Consider the following 14,331-nt stretch of genomic DNA (forward strand, 5'->3'; position numbering starts at 1 on the left):
TCATCTGAGTTTTTGTAACGTTTCACAGTTTCTGATTTGATGGTTGAACCACGCTCCATGAACTTTACTAGTAGTCCTCCATCTTCACATTTGACGGGATTTTCTAGGGCACCACTTCCGATGTGGTGTTGGTTCATGATAATGCTCGCCCGTACACTGCTAGATACATCCAAGAACTTTTGAAGCAGTTTTGTTTGGATGTTTTTGATCACCCCCCCCCCACCATAACCCAGATTTGTTGCCAAGTGACTACTACTAAGGAATTTCAAACCTTGCAAGACGTTATGACTGCCTCAGTTTGAATGATGATTATGTCAAAAAGTAATGTAATGTTGTAGTTTTCTAATGTGTATAATAAAAGTACTGTATCTGTGAGTGTCTGTCATTAATAACCAAATGGAGGTTTATTTCCGGATTGCCCTTGTATTAGCACTGCACAAGCATTGAAATGATTTAAAAGAGTCCTTGAGACCACACACCAGTGTGAGCCCAGTGCCTCTCTTATTCATTAAAAAAAACTCTTTTTTTCACATTGGTGCACCAGCCTAAAAATCACTTGCATTATATACAATGTCTTTAAGATGTTGACTTTTTAGAGCACTATACCCGCTATTTTTTCAACTTGTTCGAGAGAAAGTTAAGCTGCTTGAATGAACGACTAAGAGATTCTGAGCATAGGTGAGATCTGAAACAGTATTCCCAAATAATTTTTGTTCTGTAGCTACTTTTTCCCCCTAAAAAGCGGGGTGTGTGTGTGTGTGTGTTAGATAATCAGGTTTAAAGAGAATCAGAGGGAGTCTCCTGAAGACTTCACAAAAACTGTCCATTTAGAACCCCTGACCCTGTTGTAGTTTACATGTTCCTAGTTAAAGGCCTACAATATTAGTAAACCCTACGTCATTTTAACATACTATTGCTCTTATGTTAAAATTATTAATCACCCATCTTCAGAAGTTAGTTGCCTAAGGTTTTTCAGGTTTTGTTTTGTTTTTTCAAAAAAAGTCTACAGAGGAAAAAAGAACCTAAATTTCTCCTGAAGTTTCTGTCACCTTTCAAATAATGCAAGAGAAAATGACAGATTGCGTAGAAGTGTATGAAGTTTTTTTTTTAAAAAAAAAATAGGCACCTAAAATAATTTGTAATAATATATTCTTTCTTAAAATGAATTCCTTTAATGTCACCCCATTTTTCTATTAGAGGCAACGGATTGGCTGCATGTGCTGAATTCTGTGAACAGAATTAGCCAGAGATTCAAGAAGGCTACACATTGAAAAGTACAGGTGTGTGTGTGTGTGTGTGTGTGTGTGTGTGTGTGTGTGTGTGTGACTGGCTTTGTTTAATTTTCTTTAGTCAAGCAAAGTAAGTAAATAATCCTTATGATCAGTGCTTTTCTCACCTCCCTATACATAGATTTAAAATTAGGCCTGGATATAATTCTAGAGATAAATCTCCAGTTATTACTAAGTCTGCAATTCAATTACCCAGCCAGCCTCAAGTACCATTGATTATTCATGGGTTTCTTGGGCTGGGCCAGCTACAAAACTCTTCATTATTCCCCCGAGTACCTTTGTGCATCTGGGGTGCATCTGACACGTAGTTCCTCCCCCTCAGAGGACTCGAGGCAAGAGCCACAGCAGTTAGGAAATAAATGTGTTAGGGGCAAAAAGGATAAGTAGGGTCAAGGAAATGAATAGCCAGTGTCTCCCAGCCACAGTAGCAGTAATGAGAAAAGCCAAGCGGGTGTCTGCCTTCTATTCTGCAAATGAGTCTTTCGTTCTGCCGTTATGATGGCTTATTTTAAAGCATCCAGTTCCAGCACAAAGAGGTTTGAAAGGGGTTTTCTTTGAAAAGCTTTGTGCGACATGAGCTGCATACTCCTTCCGCTTGCTTTATGCTGGTGTACCTTAGCCTGATAAGAGTTGCTGGGCCCCGCAAAATCTTGATCTTTTTCAGCAACATGCTTCCAAGTGAAGGGGGGGGGGGAAGGAAATGGAATTGAATACTTTATTTGGCCAATCTTGGCCAATCTAGGGAATTTAGTGGAATTATCACTTGCGGCTCTCTGAACTTGGTTGTTGTTTTTTTTTGCAGACTTTATATTACCCAACTAGATAAAACCATCAGTGCAAACTGAGTGTGGAGCTTGCTTCTTGATTAATATGCACTCATTTGCCCTGCTCACTCACACCGATGATGTTACATTGTTGAGTAATTAAATGTCTGCAAGAAAATAACCAAGCTCAGAGAGCACTAAGGTCTCTCCATAGTTCAGCTCTGAGCTACATATTCAGGTAGTCTTTGAATTATAACAGTTCATTTAGTGACCATTCGAAGATACAACAGCACTGAAAAAAGTGACTTATGATCGTTTTTCACACTTACGACCATTGCAGCATGCCCATGGTCACGTGATCAAAATTCAGATGCTCGGCAACTGACTCAAATTTATGATGGTTGCAATGTCCTGGGGTCATGTGATCCCCTTTTGTGACCTCCTGGCAAAGTCAGTGGGGAAGCCAGATTCACTGAACAACCGTCTTACTAAACAGCGATTCACTTAACAACTGTGGCAAGAAAGGTCATAACATGGGACAAAACTCACTTAACAAATGTCTCACTTAGCAACAGAATTTTTGGGTTCAATTGTGGTCATAAGTTGAGGATTACCTGTGTTGCCTTCTAATTTACTGCTGATCAGGAGGTGTATGGACCTGCCTTTTGCTTCTGGATCAGACAAACTAGCTATTGGAAAGTGCCTGTGTGAATAGTTGATGGAAGCCATTAATACAGGGGTCTTCAAACTTGGCCCTTTTATGACTTGTGGACTTCAACTCCCAGAATTCCTCAGCCAGCAATGCATTATTATTATTGAAGTCCATAAGTCATAAAAGGGCCAAGTTTGAAGACCCCTGCATTAATACCTTATAGAAACTTATCGGTTACACGAGCAATGTCTTTCATTTAATAATTCTTCAGAAAGTGTTCTAAATAACTATTGAACATTGCTGGTGAAATTGAGGTCAGTAAGAAGTAGTTAACATTACGTTGTAACCCCTAATGTGATGTCCTGCAGCTCATGATAAACTATTTGAAGTTTTCCCAGCGTATAGAAATGAACTTTCTGCTTTTCCTGGAAGATAGTGAAAATTATGCTATCTAAGCTCAGTTGAAAATCAAATGTAAGTTGTGTATTTGCAATCTATTTATAGGTATCCTCAACTTACAAGCACAACTGAGCCCAAAATTTTCATTGCTAAGTGAGACAGATGTTAAGTGGGTTCCACTCCATGTTACGATCCTTCCTGCCACAGTTGTTAAGTGAATCACTGCAATTTGTTAAGTTAGCAATGCAGTTGTGAAGTGACTTTCTGACTTTGCTTGTCAGGTCACAAAAGGTGATCACATGACCCCGGGACACTGTAACTGTCATAAATACCAGCCAGTTGCCAAGCATCCCAATTTTGATCACCTGATCATGGAGAAGTTGCAACAATTATTAAGAGTGAAAAATGGTCATAAGTCAGGGTTTATTTTCCCAGCATCATTGTAACTTTGAACGGACATTAAACAAACAGTTGTACTACCTGTATTCAGCTTTGAACTTGCATTCTGATCATTTTTATCTACAGTTGGGCATTGGGCAGAATATTAAAAAAACCCCATTAAGATGGTGTCACAAGCACAGTTGCCATCTTGGTTTTGGGGGCTTTTTTGCCACTACCTCGTAGGGCTTCCTTTGATTTCAGTGGGTACCAGACAATGTCTGAATATGTGTCAACAAATTTGACCTGGGTTTTATACCTCTTGGTTTGAAATGAGGAAAACCAGTGATCCATGCTAAAGATTCATAAGTTACTAAAAATACCACTAAGTTATTTTCCAGGCACATTATTTGATGCCTAGCTATTTTCTAGGCAGGTTTTTTTTTTTATTTTAATAGATATGTTTTCTTGGGATGTACAAATGAGTAAATTAGCAACTTCAAGTAGCCAAATTCTGATATCTGTCCTTTGTACTGGGTGAAGAAAAGTTTTTTGAATCTATACATTAGGCTTCGTGCTAAGGGAAATGCTTCATATTTTTTACCAGTTTTGCATCCTTAAACCTAATAAACTATTTATCATTTTCATTGCATTGCTTATTTCTCAATGTTAGTTAACTCGCATATTTTTAATGCAGGTTAAGAGTGACAAAATAATGTGTGTGCAAGTTATAATGAGCCACAGAAAAATACCTCTTTTTTTCCTCTTCCTTTCTTTTTCTTCTCTCTCTCACCTATTATTCAGGAAAATGTAATTTGCAAATTCTCAACTCTGGAAGGCTATAATTTGCTCTCATAAAGCTGTATTAAATCTGCTCTTCGGGTACCTGGTCATCTAGTGGTTGATTTGAAGAATGCAACCCATCTAACATTTGGTTTTGAAGAAACAGAGGAGGCAAGAAAAAAATAAATAAAATAAAGTAAAGGAAGTGAAGATAGCAACCGAAGGTTTTGGAAGATTCTAGTAGGACTCTAGTAAGCAGACATAATGTTTTGATTGTTATGACATCTCTGTAACTGCAATGCACCGTATCTTTCAGAGTGCTAAAAGATCTTGTGGTGATGATGAATTCTGCACCCATCAGTGGGTGAGCTGACTGTCTGCAGAGGAAGTGGGTTGTAAGAAGCTCGTGAATAGTCCAGGCTATTCTGGTGAGTCATTACTCAACTCTCCACCACAGAGAGAATTTGCAAATGATCATGTGTAGGGAACACTACCCAGAAATGAGCAGAAGCAAGAGCAAACTAGAGGGATCACATAAAGAGAAAACAAATTTGATACACAAAATCAGGAATCCTTCAGCTTTAGTCCTGCCTTAGGCATAAAGCCGGCAGAGTGATTTGGGGCCAGTCATTTTCTCTCAGCCCTAGGGAGCAGGCAATGGCAAACCACTTCTGAAATCTTGACAAAACACTGGAGGGATTGCCCAAGCAGTTGCCAGGAGTCAACACTGACTCAAAGGTGCATGTAGGCACACGCATATATACACCCCTTCACAAAATAAATGCATAAATAAATGAAAAAAGCCAAATAGATGAGGCATAGCCTTTGATTTAGGCACAACCGGCTAGCAATCTTTCATATATATGTTTGCTGTTTTATTATTTTACCTGTGAAAAGTCAAACAAAAGATACATATTTGGTGAAAAGCAAATCATACTCAGGACATGCTCACCTTAAAGCTAACTTTAAGGGCAACTGAACCATCTGTCTATATATTGAGAATATCTGGGGCAGGGTTATCTGCAAAGTATGGTAAGAAGGAGTCAATATGGTTTGGTGGTGGAGCAACTGAAACTCCACCATTTTTTTGTGTTTGTACATTTGCAAAACATTGATAATGGTAGTGTTTTAATTGCACATTCCCAGCTAACATCTTGGCTTCTTTTTGCTATTCCACTCAGACACTCTTGATTTGGTGAGGATCTTTCTGGGTCCTGCGTTAATCCATGGTGTGGCAGGTGGCAATTGCTTCTCCAATGGAGACCTTGTTTGTGGAAAATTCTGACAAAACACATTTATCTTGTGGGTTTTTTGATTACCTCTATCATATAAAGGACTCTCCTTTTCTGCAGGAAGGCTTCCCATAAGCAGTTAGCCGGCCACTGTTGGGACTGTAATGCTAGCTTCAGAGACCAGCCTCAGTAGGGCTGTTTTTGTTTTCATGGGCCATTCTTTGTGAAAGAGTTCTCTTTATTTTAATCACTACTATATCTATTTACTTTTTTTGTATGGGTGGCTTAAATTGCCCTTCTTGTTTAAACTCTCTTGGCACAAACAAATTTAATTGCTTAATCCTATAGTATGTTTGGAATGAATTCAACCGATTTTGAATTACTCTATTATTTGTTCCCAGGGTGTGTGGGGGTGTGTAAGTGATGATTGCTTTTGAAACACAGGTGGGCATATTTATCAGCACTTAATGCTTTGTGCATGAACACTCAGGTTCATGTTCTTTTCTCTGATGAGAAGAAGAGATTGGAAATACTAGCTATTGTTTTCAACTAACTGCCACCTGTTGTTGTGTCCAAACTTAGATAAAATGCAATCAGTTTTAATCTCAGTCTGTCAAAAATTCAACCCTGCTGTAAAGCTGTGGTTTGTTTGAATAACCCTTAATTAAAAGGAACTAATTTAGTTAGTTAGACAACACAACATACTGGCATTATCTGAAAACAAAACCAAAAGCAATGAGGCCATGGGCAAATGTGCCAGAAGGAAAAGATAAAACCTTGTGCACAGATCATATCTAAACGGGCATTTTCTCTTTCTGGCATCAACAGCTTTGGAAAATTCTCCTTAACAATTATGAGCAGAAATGTGGGCTACACATTTTCTCCAAATTTCTCCAGAAAGAGAAATACGTTAACTATTTACACAGAGCAGAATCTCCCTTTAGTGGTAACAGCAAAAGCATTATTAAAAATGTCCAAATGGAGGAGAGAGAGAGAGAGAGAGAGAGAGAGAGAGAGAGAGAGAGAGGCTACCCAGGTCTATTTCTCTGACTGTTTTTAGTTTCTGAAAGAATTTCTAAAGTGGCTTCTTCTCTTTTACAGTATCAAACTGATAAGAAAAATAATTTTTCTGGCCTGATACTAGTACTTTTTGGAAGATTAGCAAAAACTGCTTCTCTGGTTCATATAAATTCCACCTATAGTAGGATGCCACACTAAACCTCTGAGGGAAATCAGCCCCCCAGAGAAGGAAATATTAAAAAGGGCAGAAAAATATATTTCCTCAAAAGGATTTTAAAAGCAGACACCAACCCTGCCCCCAAGTCTCTCTGTCCCAAGCAGAAGCCAGCCCTGTACAAATGCAGATGTAAACCATCAGAATGACCCCAGCTAGGAGATCAAGAAGACAAAGACACCTAAAATCTGCATACCCCACCCAAACTCTAGGAGTCATTAGCCCCATCACCAGGGACGCAGGATATGATAATAGGACTAACCCATCACCATCAAGAATACCAGAAAGGCACACCCAGACTCAGGTCAGAATAGGTGACACAGGAAATACAAAGCCTAAAACAGGAACAGGAAACTATTCCAAACAAAAGGCTTCAGAGCTTATAAAAACCTACTTCCCACATGTGCTCGGCCTTCTTTTTCTCTCCTCTTTCCTGCAAGAACCATCTTTCTGGCTCTTCAATAAACTGCAACCTTCTTTCTAAAGCAGTCGCCATGTTGTTTATTTATCCCCGGCTTGGATGAACTAGGATGAAGACTTTTCTTTCAACACCTCTCCTAATTGTGTCTGGAATTGTCTTGTTTACTTTATTCTGAGATTATTCTCAGTTTTCTAACCCTGTCATAGACGTGGTGATCTAAAAATCTATCTTTATTGCCACATCACCACAGCAATGCCTAAATGCCCCAATAAAACTGGAAACCCTCTCACAGACCCTACCTAAAATAAAATTATTTTTTTTTTGTGCACAACAGCTGATCTGGATTTGAATCCTGACCATAATTAGATTTTACCAATTAGCCATTTCCTTGCATGATGACCTTTCAAGTAAGACATTATCTTTTGTCTGAAATGGTCTCTAGGGCCTTCTGCTTGAGCAGAGGATTTGACTCCAAGGTCCCTTCCAATTCTGTTATCCATTTTATTTTTATTTGTTTAATAGTGTATTATGTTGTACTGCAATTTTGATGCTGTACTACTTCTGTTCCACCAGTTTCTATAAGACCTTCCAGCTGTACATTTTACATTTATTTTTCACTCATTCCCCATATTTAAATAGAACGTCTTTGTAAGGGGCTTTGCTAACTTAGAATGCCGGACATTCTACCTGAATATTTTAATTATCTGACCTGTATTTGAACTGATCACTGCCACTAACCAAAGTGACACCAGTTCCCAGAAGTGTAACTAGGCTCATGGCAAGGGCAATGAAAAGAGGGTGTGGGTTTGCATTTCAAGAGCATTTTGCCTCCTGTAGTGTTTTAACTTAGTTGTTAAAAGGAACCCATCTCCAAAAACATCCACTTCATTGCTCCCTAGGAAAACATAATACCTCTTTATCTTGGCTGTTTTCTGAATAGTAATGAGCTGGTCAAATCATCACAGAAGGTGGGGAGAGAATGCTAATATTGACATAAACATGTTGGTTGCTATCTGCTGAGGGTGGAATGAGGCAAGAAGCACACTAAAAGCATATTTGGCCGTAATTTGCAAGTCAGGCTTAGCAAGGCAACTTGCAGTCTGCTTAGATTTTCAGAGAGAGGGAAGTGAAAATGACAGCATGTTTCTCTTGTGATTTGCACATCAATAAATAATTAAAATGTCTTACATCTGCCACCCAGAGGGGAAAAAAAATCCAGTTCTTTGCTAGGCGCTATGGACGACTGTGGATTAATTATCCTGACCTTCTCAATGGAAGCCTGCAAACTGAAATAGATAAGGATGAAGTAGACTGAGAAGGAGAAATGGAGACAAGAACCAAGAGATTGGTTGAAATAAACGTATTTACATTTTTGCTTTTGTGGAACAATCTTACATTTTAGAGGAGAATCGGAACTACACCATGGAGCAACGAGCAAGAAGGTGGTAGCATCTCTTCACAATGTATATCTTATCAACTCTGGTATGTTCAGCCCTTTCTCAGTGTAGCCAGTGAATAACCTGGCTGGATCATTTTTATCCATTATAAAGGTTTGAATTCCGCAATTTGCCTCATAAAAATGTCACTGTGACAGAACTTTGGGACAGATTTCTAGGAGCTCAATAACCAAACATAGGAGGGTTGGCAGACCACTTTTGGAAGTAAGTAGAGAAATATGCATTGTAATTTTAAAAACCTTTGGGCATCCTCTGTCCAGCCATTCCATCCACAGCCCCAAATTATCTTACCACCGAATATTTTTATGACTGTGACCTTAAAAATGAGAAAGACAATTGAGATCACTCAAATGCTAAAACATGCCTAGGATGAATCTAGATTTCTGTCATGGATTCCTCCACACTGTAGACAATTGTAACCACAAGATGAGTTGACTCGCTTTTCACTCGAATTCTGTAGCCAAATTTGGCCACTGACGCATACTCTCCTCAAAATTTTCTCCCTGACCTGTATACAGCAAGAGTTTTGCTGAGAGATATATTTTAAAGAACATTACTGCTGCATGAGCAGCTGGACAGGAGCAAAAATCTAGATGGACTCCATAAAGCACGTGAGTGTTTACGTCAGGGGTGTCCAACTCTGGCAAATTTAAGACTTTCTTGCCTTCAAATCCCAGAATTTCCCAGCATGGTTAAAGTCCACAGGTCTTAAAATTGCTAAGATTGGACATCCCTGCTTTGCACAATTAGCTCCTGATTTTGTTTCTCCTTTTTGCTCCCAGTCAGATTTTTTTTGTGGGTGACATTATGGACAGATGACAATCAGTCTGTTCGAATTCTTCTTTGCAAGCTGTTCCAAGGTTCAGGGTAAAAATACTTTCCAGTTGTGAAAGGGAATGGTGTGTGGCAATGCTGACGCAAACAGAGAAAGGCAGATGGCTAAAAAAAAAAAAGAGTTGCATGCAGAAGACAACAGATTCTTGTTTCAAAGCGTCTGATTCAAAAGAGAGAAAATGCACTCATTTGCATCACAGCAGTTGCATAAGTGCCAGAGACAGATGTGGAAAGAAGAGACAAGACAATTAAGCTTTTATGTGTTTCTCACCCAGACTTTCTCAAAAGCTCACCTAGAGGAAATAAAGTGTTTTGTTCAAAGGAGGACAGGCTTTGAAAATGTGCATGTTTTACTTTTAGCCCGCTCAGAAGGAGCAATCAACATCCATCATGCCTGAAAATACCTGCTTTCCTCAATTATGCCATTAAGATGGGAAAATTAAATGATCACGTGGTGAGTGTTGTCGGGGATTGGAAACTAGTTAAAAGGCAGGGAAAGATGAGTAAAGCAAAAAAAAAACCCCCCATTTTTATAAAGAAACCAGGAAAGATAATAGCTGCCATTCTCATAATATAATAGGTGACACAAACAGATTAATAAGCGGGTTTAATACAAACACGTGGAGGCACACTGGCACTGTTCCAAAGGAACACTCAGCCTGGCAGAGTCTGGTAGGCATTCATCATTTTTCCTTTGCAGCCACTGACTCCTGTGCTGCCCACACAGACACACACATACACACTCCTCGGAAAATTGGTTTAAACGGCCTTCAGTTCTGAAAGCAATTTGCCCTGAAAAAGATGGCCTGCTCTCTGGCAAAATGAAAATGAACATCACAATATGCACACCCACTCAAAAGAAATCCTCCAAACAATCAGGTAGTTGGACATAATAGTCCATCCCAGCAGAGGACCTGATAGCGATCAGTAGAATTATTCCTAACCCAAATTGGCAGAGGGATCATTTTCTATGGAATGGGACAACTCGCTGTGGCTAACTCACTGCAGGACAAGAGATACATTAATATCAAAGAAATAGTACAATGGGATCATTAAAGAAAGGAGGACAAAGGAGGACAAAGTAAAATGTGAATGACAAAAATTAAAATATTTTTAAAATTATTTTAAATAACTAAATTGAAATGTTGAATTGTCCTGCAGTGAGTTGTCCCGTGGCGAATTGGCCATGACAAGTTGGCCATGGCAAGTTGGCCGTGGTGAATTGGCCATAGTGAGTTGGCCGTGCAGCGAGTTGTCATAGACCCACCCAGTTTCTGAGCTACTGGTCCCACTTTTCTTAGCTTTGCAGCTGGTTATGAAAATAAGGGGAATTCTCCCTGTTCATCATTATCACCCAAAGATGCCAGTAATTTCTCTCATCTACTTGAAAAGAAAACAACCGGATGGTCCACCATCTCTGGTTTTCAACTTCCTTCGCCATTGTTTCTTTTTATTGCAAAGATTTCTCAACAACAACAACAAATGCCTTCCAATTGGACACTACACTGAGGAATCAATGAAGTATTTGTTCACAATGGTGGAGGATAAGGAACAGGGGGAGGTCATGAAAGCATCTTGTCACCAGGTGAAAGGAGGGAAGGAAAGGAACTGGCAGGTGAGAAAAAGTGGACAGTTCTGTCAATAGGTAACTGCTCCCTCTGGGAGAGGCGGAGAACTATCTTTGCACCATTTCCTTCGGAACACAAACAAATCTGAGAGTGAATCCACCTGGCTTTTCACGTCCCACCAAACCTTCCTACCCTCAGGGAAATGTATCAACATAGCTCCAGTCTCCAACTGGTATACAGGTGGTCCTTGATTTAACGATTGGTTGTTTAGCGATCATTTAAATTTATAACAGACCACTCTGAAGGTACTTACAATCTAGTTCTGAAATTCCTATGGCTGCCCCACATAGTCATGTGACCACTTTTCAGATGCTTGGCAACCAGATTGCATTTACAACTGTTTGCAACATCCTATGGTCATATGACTATAATTTACAACGTTTTTATTTTTTTGCCAAAACCAGTATTTACTTCTGATTTTCAGCAAAAATGTCCCATAATGAACAATGGGGTTTGCTTAATGGCTGCAGCATTTGCTTAACAACTGTGGTATTCACTTAATGCCTCCTTCAGAAAAATTGTAAAACTGAGTCTGGCCATGTGATGATCCACTTTACAACCATCACGACTTATGACCATGGAAGGAGGCTGAGGAGGAAGGAGACTGAATGTTGGATTGGCCTAATAGGCCTTGTTCATTCAGAAACTACTTTAAACCAGAAAGTATTTTATCCACCTAACCTTTTATATCACAGCTTTCCAAGGCCTTAAAATCTTCCCTACAATCTGCTATCTGATCTTTTCAACTAATCTTTAGCTGACAACCTTTTTGTGGAGATGGATGTTTTCTAGAGTAAAATACTGCAATCTGCCCAAAGCAGACCTTACTATTGCATAGTTAGGAGCAATGGATGGAGTCCTCTCCTCTCCATTCTTCTTCTTCACAAAAAAGAAGATCAGATTGTAGTTTGGAAATGAAAATAAAAATGCCCATATCTTTAAGAAAGTAACATAAATCACAGAGTGTGTTAACAATGTTGGGTTCTAAGAAACTATATTAGAAAAAAACACTACATAGAAATAAATATTTTTAAGTGTTAAAGAGCAGTACACCTCATCCTAACCATATCCATGTATATGCTATGACCTCTCTCCAGTGGTGGGATTCAGCCAGTTCGTACCAGTTCGGCAGAATTGGTAGCTAATTTTTTCTTGCCCAGGCCCAAAATAGACCTCCGGAAGCAGCATCCACACAGAGAACCGGTTGTTCACATATTTGAATCCCACCACTGCTTCTTTCCTCTCCTTTGCCACGATACACTCAATGCAAACTGACTTACCACCTTGTAGAACAAGGGTGGGCTGTAGAATCGCTGCCTTTGTAATGGTATGTGGAAATGACCTTGAGAGAGAAGGGTCTGATAAGAGAGGGTATAGTCTGCAACCACATAATGGGTGGGGGGAAAGGCTCAGAAGAGATCTTCACAGACTGTGGGTGATATGTTCTTTCAGACTTGCAAGATTTTGGTAATCTAGCCTTACAATAAAGTTGAATTAACACATCTGGTCATGTTTCTTACCTGCTTTGCCTAAGACGATTGGCATCAGTCTTGCAAGCCTGACAGTGCAAATCTCCTGCCATGTCTTTTACAACCTGCATAGTTACAGAGGTTCCTTTCTGAGTTTCTTTCTCTTCCCATTATGCAGCTGTGGGCTATGCCCTCTCTTATAGGTTGATATCCTAGGACAGGGGTCCCCAATCTCTGGTCCATGGATTGGCGCCGGTCTGTGGCATGCCAGAAACCAGGCCATGCAAACAAGCAAAACTCCATCTGTAGGGTGCAGGCAGAACATGAAACGCACCCCCTCTGGTCTGCGGAAAAACCTCTCTCCATGGAACTGGTCCCTGGTGCCCCAAAAGTTAGGGCCACTGCCCTAGGAAGCATCTCTTCCCTCCCCCCACCATCTACCAAGGTCATTCCCACATAGCATTACACCCTCAAATGACATGCCACTTCTTATTCTCTTGTGAATGAAACATCCACAAGAAGAAAGTAAAATTTAAATGAATTTATCTTGTTTGCGTTAGCATTTTTGAGAAACCATCCACAAGCATTCTATTCTCACTCTGTAAATGGTGGCTTGGACTCACACATGGGGACACCAAGAGCATAACCACCACCCCACACACACTTATAATGGAACCCAGCAACAATTTTCTTTGAGGATGAGGGCACAACGAAGGAGATTTGACTTCATCACCTCTAGTGGCAGAGAGCTTTTATGATTGACCTGGGTATCTTTCTGCCCTGATGGTTGGTATAGTCCCTATAGGGTAGTTGGGGGCCACCTGCCACAGTTCCCAGCTGTGCATTATTGCTTGGCACTCAGTGAAGCAGAGAAGATAAACCATCGGGAAATGAAAAGGACAGAGAGAGGAAGAGCTGCTTATCAAATATGCACATTTCAGATGGAACTTCACACCCAGTAGAAAGATGTTAGATTGCTGTTAGCTCTCTGGTGCGCTCCTGACAATGTGTTATCAGGTCATGTTTGCATGACAGTGGAAGCCCATGCAGGAAACATTAAGTCATATGGCTCCTAAGACGGAATCAATCAAGTGAGCAGCACAGTTCCTGAAAACTAATTTCACCTTCATAAGGTCTGGTTTATCTGTGTGGCAGACATGAGGATTGTCAGCCCCATTTCAGTCCGACCAGCTTCGGTGCTGCAGTGAGAATTTTAATGAGCCCACATTGTAATGGGTATGAAAAACGACACTGGAATAAATTCACATACACACACCCACACACTGAAGTAAGTACCCCTACATACAAAGATGAGTCCAATGAAATAGGAGCAATTACGCCAGGCTTCCTTCTCACCACTAAACTTGCCTTTTATCAGGCTAATCATATTCGTATCGTAGCTTTTCATCATCCTGAAATAATCTGAGGGTCATGGTGAATTCTTCTCTTTTTTTCACTGTCGTCAGAATCATTTCTGCATCAGGTGACAGTAGTGATCGTGATCACATGCGATGCCCAACACAAAAATTGTTATAAAATTATTATAATAATCGATGCATTCCTGAAATAATGATGCACATTTTTGTATTAATTACAGTGGAGATATTAGCAATGTTTGATTATATTGTCACAGTGTATAATAAGTTAATAATGAACCCATATTTCACTTTATTCTTGTTTACCAGTCAGATAAACTTGTGATAGCTCGGCAACCATATACATTTGTTAAATAAACAAGGGATTTGTCATTCAGCATGTTTATTTATTCCTAGCTACTCTTCTGTCACACTC

Source organism: Protobothrops mucrosquamatus, unplaced genomic scaffold, assembly GCF_001527695.2.
Source record: "Protobothrops mucrosquamatus isolate PMUCROS unplaced genomic scaffold, P.Mucros_1.0 scaffold477, whole genome shotgun sequence".
Taxonomy (NCBI): Eukaryota; Metazoa; Chordata; class Lepidosauria; order Squamata; family Viperidae; genus Protobothrops; species Protobothrops mucrosquamatus.